Source organism: Cygnus olor, chromosome 7 (assembly GCF_009769625.2).
Source record: "Cygnus olor isolate bCygOlo1 chromosome 7, bCygOlo1.pri.v2, whole genome shotgun sequence".
Taxonomy (NCBI): domain Eukaryota; kingdom Metazoa; phylum Chordata; class Aves; order Anseriformes; family Anatidae; genus Cygnus; species Cygnus olor.
This window is the reverse complement of record NC_049175.1, coordinates 16,986,117-17,002,697: the sequence shown is the minus strand read 5'-3', so window position 1 is coordinate 17,002,697 and position 16,581 is coordinate 16,986,117. Positions and strand designations below refer to the sequence as shown.

General features: G+C 40.7%; 1 protein-coding gene across 1 annotated transcript in view; it reads right to left on the bottom strand.

The window, feature by feature from the left end:
- The window catches only part of SORBS1 (sorbin and SH3 domain containing 1), a 165,005-nt gene that overhangs the window by 147,336 nt on the left and 1,088 nt on the right, over positions 1-16,581 (bottom strand). The window lies entirely within an intron of this gene.

Genomic DNA, 16,581 nt, shown 5'->3' with positions numbered 1-16,581 from the left:
GGAATGAAGGAGTCTGCCCAATGTGACAGTAAGACTCTACCAGAGCTGGTATCAGAAGCAGTGATTCAGAGCTCCTCTCTCTAAACACCTGCCCCTGTACTTTATTGCCACCTATGAAACACATGGGAGAGCAAACAGTACAACACGTGCTGTGGCACAATAGAACACATCTGATAGAAAGTGTGTGGGCATTTTATGCCAAAGCCTACCTGCATGCATGGAAATGGTTAGCAGGATCTGTTCATCAATAACCTGCATCTATATGCATCAGAGTAATGGCTATGAGACTGAAAAGCCTGTCTGAGATAAATATACATACATATATATATATATATATATATATCAGTATTTCATTTTTACTTCTTGGGTTCAAAGCTTTTAGAAGTCACATTTTGATGCTTTCCTCTGAAAATTTCCTCTGATGCTTTGCAGAGGAAAAACAATCCACCACCTCAGTACTGCCATGGAAATAACTCTTCACTTTTTCTTTTCCAAGGAAGTTAAGAGGGAGGTTGGGTAGGAGAAAAGGACCCTTACTTAATCACCTGAAGTACCTACTAAATCATTTTAAATGCCTGAAAAACATCAGTAACTAATAAACTACTTTAGATCTGACCATCTGAGCGTGAGACATCCAATTTTGATCTCAGTTTTAAAATACCACATAAATGCAATCTTTAGGGATGCTCAGCTGAAGGATGCTAGTTCAAGCCTTGCTAGTGAAAGAAGACGGAAGACAAAATGGAATTCTGGGAGCAGTCAGAGAATTCTGAGAGCTCAGACCTCATTTTGGGGAATCAGCTCTGGAGATACCCACATATGAAAGTCGAGAACTGCTGTAGATACTTTCCATGGTCATTGAGCAATTTCTTACTGGCACTGAGCTCCTCACAGTTCACCAGCACCCTGCTCGTGAGGGGAAATACTAAGACCAATGCCTAAGGTTTCAAACAGAAACCAGGACAATATAAATAATATGCTGACTTTAAATTCTAGTATAGATTGATTAGCTTGAAAGACAAGTCAGAGTGAAATGATGTCAGGTTCAGCAAACTAAATGTAAACATTTTTAGCATTACATTGGCTTTTTTTGCCTCTGTTGTAGGTGTCAGTAGCTACATTTTTAATACTGTAGAATATAAAGGTTCCTTGAAGCATGAGCTAAAAATAACCGAAAGCATTTTCCCTCAGAGAAAATGGACAGGCACTGTACTCTACAGGAAAACACACTCTAATGATCACTCCAAACTCACAATGACGATGTCTGTAAGGCTGAAAGGACTGACTGATGCACTGGGACACCCCATGTCTCACACAACAGGTACTTACGCACACAGAATTATAAGGATGAAATCTACACCTAACTATTCCAGATACCTCCAACTCATACCCAGATGGAGAGGAAATTCAGATTCACACCTTGCTGGGATGGTCCACTGTTAGTAACAGCCTATATTGCTACTACTACGTGAGGAGCTCTAGTGAGAACGGTTTGCTCAAATCCACATCAAAACTCTGTTCTTAATGTAGCCTAGACCTTAAGCCTGAGTTTAAAGTGATCCAGTTACAGAAGAATATATCACCTCCTCATCCATTCTTAAAAGAAAGCATCAACAATCTGGCAATGAGCTGAGGCTGTAGACTCAGCTAGGATTCTCCTCTTGCATTCTGCATTCTCCTCAATGTCATCTTCTTGTAGTTGCTGTCTCTCATACAGTGAAGCACTGAGAGGCATATTCCCCATAATATTTATAAAACAATAGCTTATGCAAAGAATGAGCACCTTAGTGCAGTAACACTGTGCGGCCTTTTCAAGTACAACACATACATTACCTGGGGCAACACAGCACTGGTTCCTCAGTGAGGATGGATGGCAAGCACACCCTCTTGCCCCAGAAGCAGCAATCCCTAAGCTAGGAGATAGTGAATACTTAGCAGCTACTCCAAAGGCAGCGAGGACTTAGGATACATAGGTGAATGGCTCCCATCTATCCTGCAGAGTACCGACTGTACCCACATACAAACCCGATACAGTATTTAACAGGAACCTGAACTCTCCAATGCTGCTGTGCAGAAAACCAGCCCATCACAAACCGTAAGTACTTCACAATCCCAAACACCTGATGAGAAAAACGAATTTATATATCTGGAAGCCTTCTTAAAAAAAAAAAAAAAAAGACAATCTGAAAGATCTAAGACATATTCACAGCATTAACAAGATACACGGAGATAACTAAGAGAGAAGCAGGAGTCAAGCATTTGTTTTCTGCCTAGAACCAAAGGACAGGGTGTGACTTTATGACTTATCTTGTTTCCTAGGCAAGGAGAACAACCCTGCTCTGTATTGCCAGACAGTCTCTGCCTAGCAGCCTCCCCAGCCCTTCCTTCCCAGCCTTGTTCATCTCTCACCCCCAGTCACACCAGCACACCGACAGAAGCACTGACCCTTTATTCAAGCCAGCTTTTATACAGCAACCACTGTGCCATGATTAGGAACTGATCAAATGAAAGCAAAACCCTCACACACAAAGAAATGGAATCACTCCCTGAAGCCAAAGTAATTACAAATCATCAACAGCAGCAAAAACGGATTTCTCTGAACTCCTCCATTTTCAATGGCACAGAAATTGTGAAGCTGTGTGACTGGTGAGGGAAAAAAAAAAGTTGCAATTCAAAGACAGATTTTTCCACTTAGAGCAAACAGCGGCAACTTGACTAACTTCATACAAAAAGACTTGTTCAACATATTTAGTTAATATTTACTGACACAAGTATTATTTTGCTTAACAGTCTAATTTATTTAACATTGACTTCTACAGTAAAATACATAAAAGATGACCTTTCAAGCTCTGTATCCTCTTGCTAATTCCTAAAGGTCTGAAAACTGTTTAAAATGAGAGAAAAGGGTGTTTGAGACACGATTTTTTGATGCCTATCCTTTTCGTTTAAAAATATCTCATCACCATTTTGAACTTTGTAGTTTCCTTAGAGGTATTAGATGTAGACTTGGAGCTCCTTAAGCCATCTATCAAAGCAAGCTATTACACTCTAGAAGAGAACAACTTCCCTCCCGAATTTTTTTTTCAGGTGCTTGAATACTTGGGGGTTTTGTTTGTATTAAACTTTTAAGCAATCTGAATGAAAATACCTCTTCCCTAGATAGTTAGTTAGTTTTCATCCTCTCAATATCCTTGAGATAATTCTACCAGATAATCAGTTATGATCATACACCCTGGCAGAAGCAAATAAACAGAGGAAATGAGAAATGCTTCTTCTCCTATTGAAAAAAATCAGAGGTTAAAAAAAAAAAAAAAAGAGGGACCCTTTTAGCCTATTTTTTTATATAGAACAGGGGAAAAAAAATCACAAGTGTACTTTTTATCCTTTATAGATTACTTAATGATAGCTTGCAAAAGTCCCCAGAAGGACATTAAATATTTCATTGATTTAGTTCATCCACTTTGCATATGGGGGGTAAGGACTACAGAAATAAAAAAAAATATCTGCTTGAGGACAACCATCTAGCAGGCACCTAGCTGCTCTGCAATCATATGATAAACATAAATTTTAGATTCATAATTATGTTATCTTATAAAATATTAAAGTAGGAAGAAGGGAAATTATCATAAGATTTGCATAACAAGCTATTTTTTTTGGACTAAAACCATACAATTTTAAACCCTAGACACTTCTGATCTTTTTAAGATTAAGGAAAGAAAAGAGTTGCACGAGACACCAGCTGACAGAAGTTTGTGTGCTGAGTTGCTTGCTCCCCAGGCTAAGTGTATTTGTTTTCTGCTTCCTTGTGCTCCTTGGCTTATGTGCTTCCAGCTTTCCTAATTTGGGCATCCAAAAGTTAACCAAGGACTTGTCATGTAGATTCCTTCTATAGTAAATTGAATTGGGATAACTTATCATTCAGAGTAACCAGAGAAGGCTACAGTGAAATAAGAAGAAGCCCACACATTTATCTTTTTGGTGTTCCTTGTCCATGGACGGTTCAGTCCCTGGACTGAACTCTTTGAAGACAAGATTGTTATTTTGTTCTGGTCAGGACAGCACAGAGCACAATAGTCTCCTCGTCCATGACTGGGGCTCCTATGCACAAGAATCCAATTTTGCCAGCAGGAAGACTACACACCTTACTTGAATAGTTGCAGTGAGCTTTGTGCACAGCCCCTTCCTCAATGTAAATCCAAATCTGTATTACATGCTACGCAAGCAGCTGCCACAACAACAGCAACAACAAAAACAGTTAATTCCATCACAGCCACAGCCCTGCTTGATTCTGAATTAGCTGGGAAAAAAAAAAAAAAAAAAAGAAGAAGAAGAAGAAGAAGAAAGGCAGAGGCAGATACCTTTTCAGGCATAGGTCGGTCACCCCTTATTAGAATAATGTGAATAAAAATGGAGTAAAATTACATGGGTACTGTGGGATGGCTCAAGCATGTAATTCACACACAAGGATGTGAACGCTGTGTGCATACTGGGTGAACTTAGCAATCACTCTGGCTGATATTCAGGAAATAGTGGTTCTTCTATACCAACCGTATGGACATTGGGAAGATGCATGGGACTTATTAATTTAAGCCATTTATGTGACATGCAAGGTGAGTGTTCTGAGGTATAAAATGACTTGGGGAAAGTGACAGTCTGTTATTTCATTTCTTTAACACCCAGGGTATCTAGTGGATTGAATGGATGTTCCTCTATTTCATTGTGTATCTGCCTCAGTGCCCCTGCACTCTTAGATATCTGTTTCAGGAGCATAAACAATGCTCCTCTATCCTTGATCATGCCAGGACAATTTCTGGATGTGTTCTCTGTTGCATACAACTAAACAAGTCATTTTTTTCTTATTCAGATTCAGATCCTGATTTGCTTAGGTTCTAAATACTTGAGCTGTGCTTTGTGTTGAAGTCTCAGCCTCAGTACTGTACTGAGCTGGGGTTACAATGCAGCATGTCAAGTCAGTAGGTATTCCAGGATGTAGTGCACGTCCAGAACAGCTTAATAGAAACATAAGTCCTCAGTGTGAAATGATAGCTTTTTACACGAACATATGGTCCACAACAACTCAGTGGATATAAAAGTGCTTATCTCAACACTTCATGGAAGGGAAAGCAAAACAGAAATGAATGAGAACACACATGGCTTCTGAAAAATCATGTGATTAGTGGACTCGCATAAAATACTGACCGAACAAAAGAAAATGTAGAAAGCTCCAATATTTAGAGCAGAAGCTTATGGTAATGAAGATCATTAAGACAACTTTTTTTTTTTTTTTTTTCAATCCAAAGATAGCGTCTCACACATCTGCTGTACTTTCCACTTATAATGACTCAAAAATCACTCCCACAAACCACAGGCGGGGAGTTCCTCCACTCACTGCAGGGAACCCAGGCACTTCTGGGGTAGGTTACAATGGATGCTGGGAACTGTGCCCTTATGCCATATCCAAAAAAAGGGCTATCACCTGAATTAATGCCTCTGTACACTTGCAAAGTGCCAGGCAGAGACAGTCAGAACTCTTTCTCACATTTTCTCTTATGAATTCACTAACTACTCACCACGTATGGTATCATGATCAGCATGCACCTAGCAGGACTGCCTTGCAGTAAGCCATCAACATTGCTTCCTGCATCATTTATGTTTTCACGTAAATCTGAATATTAGCGATGGAAAAAAACACTCCCTGCCCACCTCCAAAAAATCACAGCCTTGAGCACCAGCACAAAAAAAACAGGGTTCTTACTGTACAGCAGAAAATAACACTGACTGGCAGGCAAAAATTCTCCAGTCGCATTATAGATGGGAGAGTGGAAGCATAAAAGAAGGTTGTGTAATTTACCCGTCACCCGGCTCTATATCAGTAACAGAGCTGGAAATAGAAACCTCCCCTATTAAAGACACCACATCAAGAGGCATGACAGGTGCTTCACGGAGCTCTGTTCCAAAGTATGTGCAAACTAGAACATGGGCATAACGTCAAGGGGAGACAAGGACGGGTGCTGAGACAGGCTCACTTAGGCTTGCTGGTGAATGCTTTCCCCTGCATCTATCCTGCATGCAGTCAACAGCTTGCAGGAGATGAATTTTATCGTTCTGTCTGCACCTACGTGATGACAAGAAGAGGTAACAGAACTGTGACTCACTTCTGATAGAGCCTTGATAATGAAAGGCAATAATCCCAGGGCTCTTCACTCATGCAGACTGGTCTTCACTTCAGTGGGAGCCTTCCCAAATACAAAATGAATTGCATTCTCAGATTTGACCTTAGTTTACTAAGTTATTAGAAACAGAATTAATTAATTCTAACTAATGCAAGGATGGATCATGGTTTGGCAAGATGCCAAGTAAAGCAGACTTTTCACAGGATTAAGCTTTGTCTGAGAAGCTAACTGTCAGCCATTAACTAGTTCAGCATCAAGAAGTTGCCTACAATAAGAAGGTCTCTGGCATCCAGCAGCTCAAGAAGCCAAAATTTGTCACTCACTGCTAGCAGGCGAGCAGAACACTCTGATGTGCCCTTGTACTCATACCTTGGGATTCATGAAGGACTTCTGTTGCCAGGTGACTGAATTCTTGTCTTAGTTGATGTGCCAGAGAAGCAGCATGATATTCTTGAAGGTCATGAGTCTATATAAAATTACCTTTTTTTTTTTTTTTTAATTTCATTTCAATGGCTAGATTTCACTTGCAAAAAACTTCCCTGAATTGACTTATGTGTGTATATAACCTGGACAGAATCCAATTGCAGATTCATGAGCAACTATTCCCTAACAGTGATTTTGCTTTACCTCAAGTAACAGGGAACATACTAGAGCACAATTAAAGTCCATAATCAGCCTGAAATTCCTACAGACTTTTCTGTCTTTGTAACAAAAATAGGGGACCCAGTGGTCTAGAACTGCTACAGTACTGACAGATATTAGTAGAGGACTAAAAACTATGATAGACAGGAAATCGTTTGTCATAAAATTTTAATCTTCCTGTAAAATAAAAGGAACAATCTACTAAGTGAAACATCTATCATCTCTCTTCTCCAATGGTTTATAATCTTTTATAAGAGAACAAGGGCATGCCATGAATTAGTCACAGTATTTCATATGGCTGACCTACGAGTCTTTATGAATACCAGGCTCTGTAATTTAAACGATAATTAACTTTTTAAAAACAAACAAACCAAAATACACAGTAATTCATCTAAGAAAAAAGCAGGACAAATTTGACAAAAACAGCTGACACTTCACATTTAATGGAAAAAGAAAAAACAAAACTCCACCCAGTTTTAGTGACAATAAAAAAAAAAATTAAATGTTTGTGCATACAGATTAAGATTGGGGAAATTTCTAACATCTTTGCTTTGGGAAGGAAAGGTGGAGATGCCCACATTGTCCTCACTTGCTGGGCTGTGAGCTGGCAATGCCCTGGGCCCTCTCCAGAGCTCCTCCATCAACTGCCTTTGAGGAATGTGTGGAGGCCTGAGACCACTAGGGAGCACTGAACTGCTTGTGCCTGTGCCTTCCCTGCCAGCCGGCCTCTGCCCGCACCAGCCCTTGTCAGTGCAGGCCCTCCACACCATCAAGGAGAATCACAGGGCCAGCGGTGTGGTGTTTGACAGGACTTCTGTGAACCATGCCGACTGTGGGACAGCTGTAAGGGGCTTCCAGCCTTTGAGCCTACAGCACTGCTCAAAAGGAACAAAGAACTGAAGTGCCACTGCAGTATTTCTACATTCTCTCTCACTCCTGATTAATTCCAGGCCAACTTATTTCAATTTAAAAACCAAAAGGGAGAATTTATTTAACATCCTGTCCTGAGGACTCAGCCCAAAACCTTCCTGGATGAATCTAGTTCACTGAAGCCAATGAGATTATTTCCATCAACTCCAGTAAGTTTGGATCAGGTCTTGGGTCCCTTGCTCTGGCAAGAAGAATCTGAGGCTGGAAGGCAGCTCACAGAGTCTGATGAAACATGAGTCACAACATACCACAGCTCGCAGTGTCTGAGCTCTATTGAGTGCAGTATCAGCAGCAGAACATTTGTTTGGGTCAACACAATGAGCACATGCCTGACACTACGGTTTTCAGTGAGCACAAGTATGCAAATCTGAGTGCTCTCATAGCTTGTTTGTTCCAGTAAAATACAAAGCAAGACAGCAAGAAAGAACAAAAGTGAAGGCTGGGAGATGGCAGACAGTTGTAGCTCTCTCTTAAATAAGGCCTCACAAAATAGCAGCCATCTCCCAACTTTACAACTATGCACATCAGAGACATTAATGTTATAAACCTTCCTCCAAGGGAGGAGATGGCAGGAGATAGAGGAGTCGAGCGGAGATGCTGAGATACTCCAAATTCTGCCAGCAATCTGATTGCAAAGCAAGACACTTGGGTTCCTTTTAATCAAAATTCCACCCAAAGAGAAACAGACGTACCAAACACGTAAATTGAGGAAAAAGACTTACTGGCAGGAGTGCCAGGAGTTAAAGCCAGCTGCATTGAGAAGGAACACCTCTGCCTCTTTCATTTCCTGCACCTAACAAAATGATTTTATGGGGAATGCCTGACGGCCCAGCCTATCCCACTTTCCATCCTTCTGAGCTAAATAACAGGATTCCCTTTTGTCCCTCCATGGATTCTTGCCCAAGAATCTCTAGCAAATTTATTTGCTTGATATACCATTTCTCACAGAATTCTTACTGCTTGTTTTTAGCACCAAGAGACAGACTAGCATTTTTATAGATCATAACCATCATGTAAAGATACGTGCATCACATCTCTCAGCTAATTAGAAATAAAACATAAACAGCCTGATATAAGTGTAATAATCTCTCATTCAGTATCATAAGCAAAAAGATTGATTGCCAGTCATTTTCCCCATTCACATCCATCTGTTATACAAAGAGACACATTGACCCAGGATCTCTAATATGAAACAGTCTTTGGGGGCTTTCTTCATTTCATTTTTCTCTACCTATATAAATTATTTTTCATAAAACAAGCCCAGTCCTGCAATTAAAATATTGACACTATTTTAAAAATAGTTTTCCAGAGATTGATCATCAAACTGAAGCTATAAATGATATATATTTTAAGAAAATTTTTAATAAAAACCTCATCATTAATAAAGACGAAGCGTATCCAGGCCTGAAGATCTGTTCTATCATGAGTATCAGTCTTACAGTCAGATAGCCATCTCTGTGTGAAGATGTTGTTAGTTTCTTCTTCTAAGTACTTTCAGTCATTTTTTCTATGGATAATGTATCTCATGATTGAATGAACAGTGTATTATTTATGAAAGTCTTCATTTCACAGGAGAACTCTTGTAAAACTACACAGACTGATAAGAAAGAAAGGACAGAAAGCCTATGGGTTTTCTACTGCTAGTTTTGTCTCACCTGTCTGTGGCAGGAGAGGACTCACTACTGTCCAAGGATGCTAGGACACAGACCAAAGTCTAGCTGCAAAGCCACAGACAGGAAAAGGCATCAGCCTGCAAGGCTCCATCTCAGTCCTCATGCTGGAGTCCATGTCAGCAGCACTATGCCCCACTGCCTCTCTGTCCTCCTAATCCTCCCACTCCCAATCTTCTGATTTATTTGGACTAAAAGCGTGCTCGTTGCCATCTCTGGCATATTTGCACAAGGCCTATTGTTACGAGGACTTTGATCTTGGTTGGTGCCTATGCTGTTTGAATCCAAGCAATAAAATAGAACCTGATCCAAAAAAAGGCCAAGAGCACCTTATAGTTATAATTATACATTGTTTGTATTACAGCACTGCCATGATATGTGTAATCAAGCACCGCTTTTAGGAGGACCACAACACAGTTTGTGCAAGTCTTTGCAAAACCCAGATGCTAGAACAGCAAGCAAAGGCTGTTGATGCGCACAAGGTGCGTATTTTGTTGATGTGCCCAAGGTACTAAGTTCAGATCCAAGTATCCTCAATGTTGAGGAAACGTGATTTCCAGGTTCTCTGATTCTGTGATTTTTCACACATTTGCGTAGTTGGCATATATGTGAGTTGTGAGTCTCTACAGCCAAGAGCCAGGTGCCTAACAGCATGGCAAGGGAGGAGCCAAACTAAGAATTCTTCATGATTTTTTGTCTCACCTAGTCTTACAACACCATGCCACCCTTGCTTGGTATATCTTACCTTGTAGAAAAGTAATTCTTCTGCCACATGGATTTGCATTTATTCTACAGTCACATAACACCTTGCATAACTTTGCTGGACATACAAATGTACAACAGAAATCTCTTTTAAAAAACAAAACACGCAAACACCCCCCCCCCCCCAAAATTGTTTCCTTGGTTACTTACCCAAGAAAACAGACTCAGAAAGATGTTGTACAGAAAGTGAGAAGGAAGAAACTGAAGCAAGGATGCAGCAAGGAAACAAATATTTACAGAATCTTTGTTCTTTTTGAATCTTTTATAGGGAGACATACAGGTTCTTAGCACATACTGGGAGTAGGTTTTGCTCTGCTGTTGTAAACTCTTAGAAGAGGAAAAATATCAATAGATAAGATAAAAAGATAAAAAATATAAAGGTGTAAAATATTTAGAGGGTTCTTTTAATAATTAATCAGCCCAAGAGCTTTTCAGACTAGCTGTACTGACAGCACAGCCAGACCTTTCAAGAGAAGAAACAAAACTAAATACCTAGTCATCTATTAAAATGTGTTATCAGAGTGCTATTTCTAGCCCCCTGAATGTCACACTGCATCAGGAGAAACTGCAAAACCTAATCATTTTTTCTGAAGCTGTAAGTCTGGGGCATGTGTAGCTTGTAACTATCACCCAACATGTTTGAGCATGTGACGTGTTCTTTCCCAATTTCTTTGTGATGCTGACTTGTGCCCAACACATTTCTGAGAAGATTTCTTCTTCAGGGACGTGTTATGCTGGTACAGGGTGCTAAGCAGTATTTCATCATAATTTTCTTTGCAGCACAAAACTTGACTGGTAAGTCTAAGATGACATACAGAATACTATGTGCAGTACCTCTCCCAGTATGTAAGGGAGGGGGCTCCATTGTAATTAATACAAAGTTCCTCTGTAAGGCTTCTGGAGATAGAGATTGTATCCTGGTAGTTGTACAGAGAAGTGAATCCACTTCCTGGAAGGAACCTCAGGATGGGCATAAAGTGACCCTGCTGGTGTTCTCCGAGAAAAGCTCAGACACAGGCAGCACTGTGAGGAGACCTGACGTGGTACAGACTCTAGTCATACCATCTGCCCTTGCAGGGATGATTTCAGGTGGCCAAGATGAGGCGGGAATCCATTGAAAATACCCCTCAGCCTCACATCACCTGAAGCAAGGAAATGTAGGATTTTTAGGCAGCCTGAGCTCACGCTGAATTCAGACTTTGCAAGGGACAGCATTATGTCAGATCCCAGGTGCTGGTGGGCTACCCAGCATCTGGGACCTGGGTCATTCTCCAACATACAATGTGGATACGGACAGATCACATTAGTCTTCCTGGCTTTTCCACCCTTTACCTAGCTCTGGCTGGGTGCCTCTTATGATGACCAAACAAGCCTCAATGAGGACTTAAGCAAAAGACAGCCAGCCACACTTCAAAATCCACTACATGCTTGTGGAGCTCAGTACTGCATGACTGGCTGCTCCCTCAGTCCAGCCTCTGTTGACAGGCTTGCCCCTAAACACAAGAATGACTTTCCACAAGGATAAGAGGTAGTTCGTGTGCAAATAAATTCCAACCATTATTTTAGAAAAGCAACTATTTGTAAGAGCAACACATTTGTAAGAGCAACTTTCCTCCACAAAATTCTACAAAATTATAAATTAGAGTTACAAATACCACCACTGCAAAGTCAACTTATGTGAAGAACTACTTGCAAGTAGTTTATCACAGTATTTAGCTCAGAGCATACTGCAAAAACGAACATAAAGAGTAGGAAACAGTTGTCTATTGAGCACAACAGACCTGGCATGATCAAGTACTACCCCTTGTTTAAATAACACCAGCCATATAATACCTAGACATTTTCTTAGATAAATACTGTATAAACTCTCGGATGAGTTGATCTGAATATTTTTGGGATAATGATAGCTATAATCTGACATCACATCATAACAGATTCTGTTCCCACACAGGGATCATAGCTATTTTTCAGCTTTTCTGAACTATGGACTTGAGCTGAACTAAGCGAGGGCTAAGGCTACCTTTCATGTCACTGCTGCTATTGACACAGCTGGGCAAAATTCCAAGCGGACAGTCCCTAAATCTGGCCTCTTCCCCTCCTAGGGTCTCACATGACCATCTGGCCCTGTGTGACCTGGAAGAGCCATGGCTATGATTGCAAAGGGCATTTGACTGTGAGGACCTTGGCTTGGCCTTCCTGTGAGGGCACCACTGCTGATCTTTGTAACAGCAATGTTGTGGGCTCTGGAAAGTGGGCTGAAATCACAAAACCCATAATAACAACTGCTACTTCTGATCTTTATATGCTAGGATCAATACAAACATAGAAACAAATAAAAATGGACTCGCATTCTTTTATGAGTCTCCCTTTCCACACAGTTACTTTCAGCTTAATTGTGCTCCTTCTGATTTAAGGAAAGGTAACTTCTGCTGTTTGTGTGAATGAGTGCCACTGTGTTTATTCAAGACCAGAAGAGCCGCCTGGTCTTAGGGTGTATTTCATTGATATTATGTAAACAATCAATTCTTTGAAAGACCAGAATAGCTATAAATCAAACCTGTAGGCAAACTGTTTTCATGCATGCTGCTGTGTTTCCTGTTTACTCATTTTGATACAGGCATTGCAGATCCCAGCCATTAGAGCACTGAGTAGTTTTCTCTTGGTTCTCAGGGTAAGAGGAAGTGGAATTATTTCAGTAGTCATCCTAACAAAGAATAATTTTAGCAACAGTTTGCTTTCTAAGATAAGGCTACTCACTTCAAAGTCTGCATAGTTTTTTAAGAGGGCAAACATCAATAAATTATTACAAGATTGGCTGTGGATATAAAAGATAATTTCTTGTAGAAATTGCTTCTTCTCTCCACATCTCATTTTTCTCAGCTGTAAAATGGTGGCAAAGTTGCCTGCCTATGCTGACATCTGTAGATATTAGTGCTACTCTGTAATGCTAGAGGGGCTGCATGCAGGATACGAGACAAAAATACTTGAAAATCAATCCAGATTGTTTCCTCTTATCGTGAATGGGTAAGAAATCCAAACACCCAGATTTATGTTGTATACATTGGACAGGTGTGAAAAAGGAAAAAGAGAGAGAGAATAAGACACTGGCTGACATGTAGGCGTTCACACCCCAAATTTAGATATGAAGTTTCTGATTGGAAAAGCACATCACTAAACCAGTTCCTCTACTTAATAATTCTCATTTAATACTATTTGTTTTTCTAAACACATTCCAATGAACAGCATCTATGACACAGGGATCCAAAATTATTTAATCATGCTTCATGACTTCTTAGTGAGACCATGAGAAGGTATATATAAAGGTATTATTCCTTCCAGTTTTTAAATAGCGTTTATCTGTGGGATGGCACATAGTGTCCGTTTTAGCAACATTCAGCAACAATATGCAACAAGCAGAGTGAGGCATAACTGCACCTAGTTAGCAGTGTTATTGCAGTGTGGCTGGTCACCACTACCCATGCTGCAGTTTGGCAGAGACCAATTCTCATGCGGAAAGAACAGTGGATTTCTGAGGAACCAGAGCGTGTGTGGTAGTGCAACACCTTCTTTGAATGACATCTCCAGTAGCACCTTTGCCTTTACTTCCATGCTTGGTTGGATAAGTGCTATCTCAGCTGAGACTGAAGACATGGCATCATCATTTCCCGAACCCTCTCCACTAGCTGATCCCAATACCAAGTCAGACCAAAACCTGCATGGGGAAGGGTAGCAGCACAGGAACAGGGTCTGCACAGGAAATGAGGCTGAAATCACACTGAAGCTGAAGGTCAGGTTCGTAAATGCCTATTTAGGTATATAGATTAAGCGCCAATCACTCAAGGAAAACAAAAGATGTGAAGGGAAGCATCTGGGTACTCAGCATTGTTGAAAACTCAGTCTTTTGTTAGGCTCCTACTTCAGAAATCTTGAGCAGCAAGAAGAAGCCTTAGCATATTCTTTTGCACAATAAGAGCAATGAATAAAATAACCTACCCATGGCTAAGAACTTCAAAGGCTTCAATTAAAAAAAAAATTCAAAGCACACTGGAACACTGGACATTATCCTTCTGCCAGTGTATTTCCCAGTGGGAGATAAATCCAAAACAAAAAATCTCACAAAACAAACAAACAAACAAACTTCTCTGTTGAAAACTTCTTGTTCACTTTTAGAGGTGCAAGCATTTTCTACAACTCTTCGGGTAGTCTCTGCTATGACATAAATTAGGCTTAGCAACGAAAGTGCTGACCCTGTCTTAGCACTTGCACCAGAAATGACACATACTGTACAACCTAATTCCATAATGCTCATTCACATATATAGCTCCACAGAAGTTAATGGAATTATGGAGGGGATCGAAGACTTCAGGATTAGACCAACAGAACCTCTCTGGCTCATTGCAAAGGACTCATGACTGTTCATCCATCTTAGGAGACATATACCATAGACTTTGCTCAAACAAAATAAATAAAAGCATCAACAGCACTGCTTTGGTCTCCCTGTCTGCCCTATTCTGTAACTGAACAAAGTGGCATTTAGTGAAGTTAAGGACCAGAAAACTCAAAAAACACCCGTGAAACATACAGGCACAGGCAATTAACTGGTGTAGCTCTCTGCTGCAGGATGCCATTGAGACAGAGCATTTTTTATTAGTTTCATCAATTGATTATCACACTGGATATAGCAACAAATCAGAATAAATATGTTCTGTGACCAAAATCTGCTGCCATCTCTTAGTAGAGACCTGTCCGCCTGCACACACATGCATGCACCCGAGCACACATATGCAGAGCACATTCTTAAACACGGAACACGTAACTTGCACAAAGGTTTAACATTCCTGGTTTTCCTCCAGATTCAACCTCTGCAAAATCAGTAAACTCAGCCACTCCACGTTTGCAAGGTGGTTCGAAGTTTCCCTGAGCTCTCCTTCTTCCTCACTCCCCCCAGATATTTTCCCTCCCCTACATACAGAAAACACAAGAAGGGACCTGCTCATCACATGACCTTCCTCTGGAGGAATCTTCACATTTGTACTCTCTGAGTCGCCTATGTGTTGAAGAAAAAGGAAGCTGCAAATAGCATTCACAGAGAAAACACAATTCTTACCTTCTTGACTTTTAGGTTAGCCTTCTGGGCATGTGCAATTTACTGGGTACTGTTTCTTTCTTCTCGTAGACAGGCTAGGCATGAGCTTCTGTGTTTGTGTGTGTTTATGTTTGCAATAAATCTGATACATTGCAAAGAAGGCACAATCACTGTGTTTCAACTGCCTAAATATAACTACTTCTGTCTTTTTATAATATTATCAATATAATTGGCTTTACAGAACGGAATTATCTTTAAAAATACTATTCTCATTTTAAGGTAATAAGTATACTTACTGTACCAGAAAAGGGAACATAGAAGAAATGAGAGTCAACAGGGACACTAATGTGACACATATGTATGTTTTCTGTATGTACATATATGCAGCAGAACCAACATGGTCCAGTCCCTACAACTCAGGAGACAGTACCTACCTCTTCTAGTAACCTTGAGCAAGCTAAGCGTCCCCTTGCCTTCCCGGTACCTTCTTGGTAGAGAAGCTGTCCAGGACAAACACTTCATTTTTGTGGCACAGCAGTAACAGATACAAAAGAGAGCAGTCTTTCAGTGGCACAATTCATAAAAACAAAATACTAATGGACCAGATCTCGCCCTGAAACGGCGGCACGAACAGCAGTACTAGGCAGAATAAAGAAGCTGAAACTGCAAGCAAGCAAACATTGCTCTTTGGGTGGAAGAGTGAAGAGTACATTGATTTTAGAACAACCCCCAACCAGCATCTTGTGGGCTCCACTCTGATTGCCTTGACCAGGGGCTGCGATCAGTAGCCACACGTGGAGACGCAGCAGCCGCGGCACTGCCACGAGCACAGGGCACTCACTGGTTAAAAATCAAATGTGGGTAGCAGCAGGAGCACAGGCAGTTTTGCTGAAATGAGATCTGCACAGCAGGGCATGCATGGCTTTTCTTCATTACCCTAATAGCCTAATAAATAAATAAGGTCCATGACAATCATGCTGGTGATTTTTTTTTCTTTCCAAGATGACTTAGGAGAGAGGTAGTCATATCGGGGCTGCAGAATCTGATAATGTAAATAAAAAACAGAGACCCAAACAAAGCCCTTTTTGTGACAGGATTTAATTAGAACCACTGTGAATTCTCAAGCATCTAACCCATCTACCATTCACCAGGCGCTGGGGCTACCTGAAGCTGCTACCAATTCTTTTTCGCTCCTGAATTGCTTATGAGCGGATCACAAAACGTATTTACACCTCTGCATAGAAGCACACAAAATCCAAGTCCTCAGAAGTGACAGTGACCAAGGCTAACCAGCAGCCTCTCTACCTCAAGCACAACG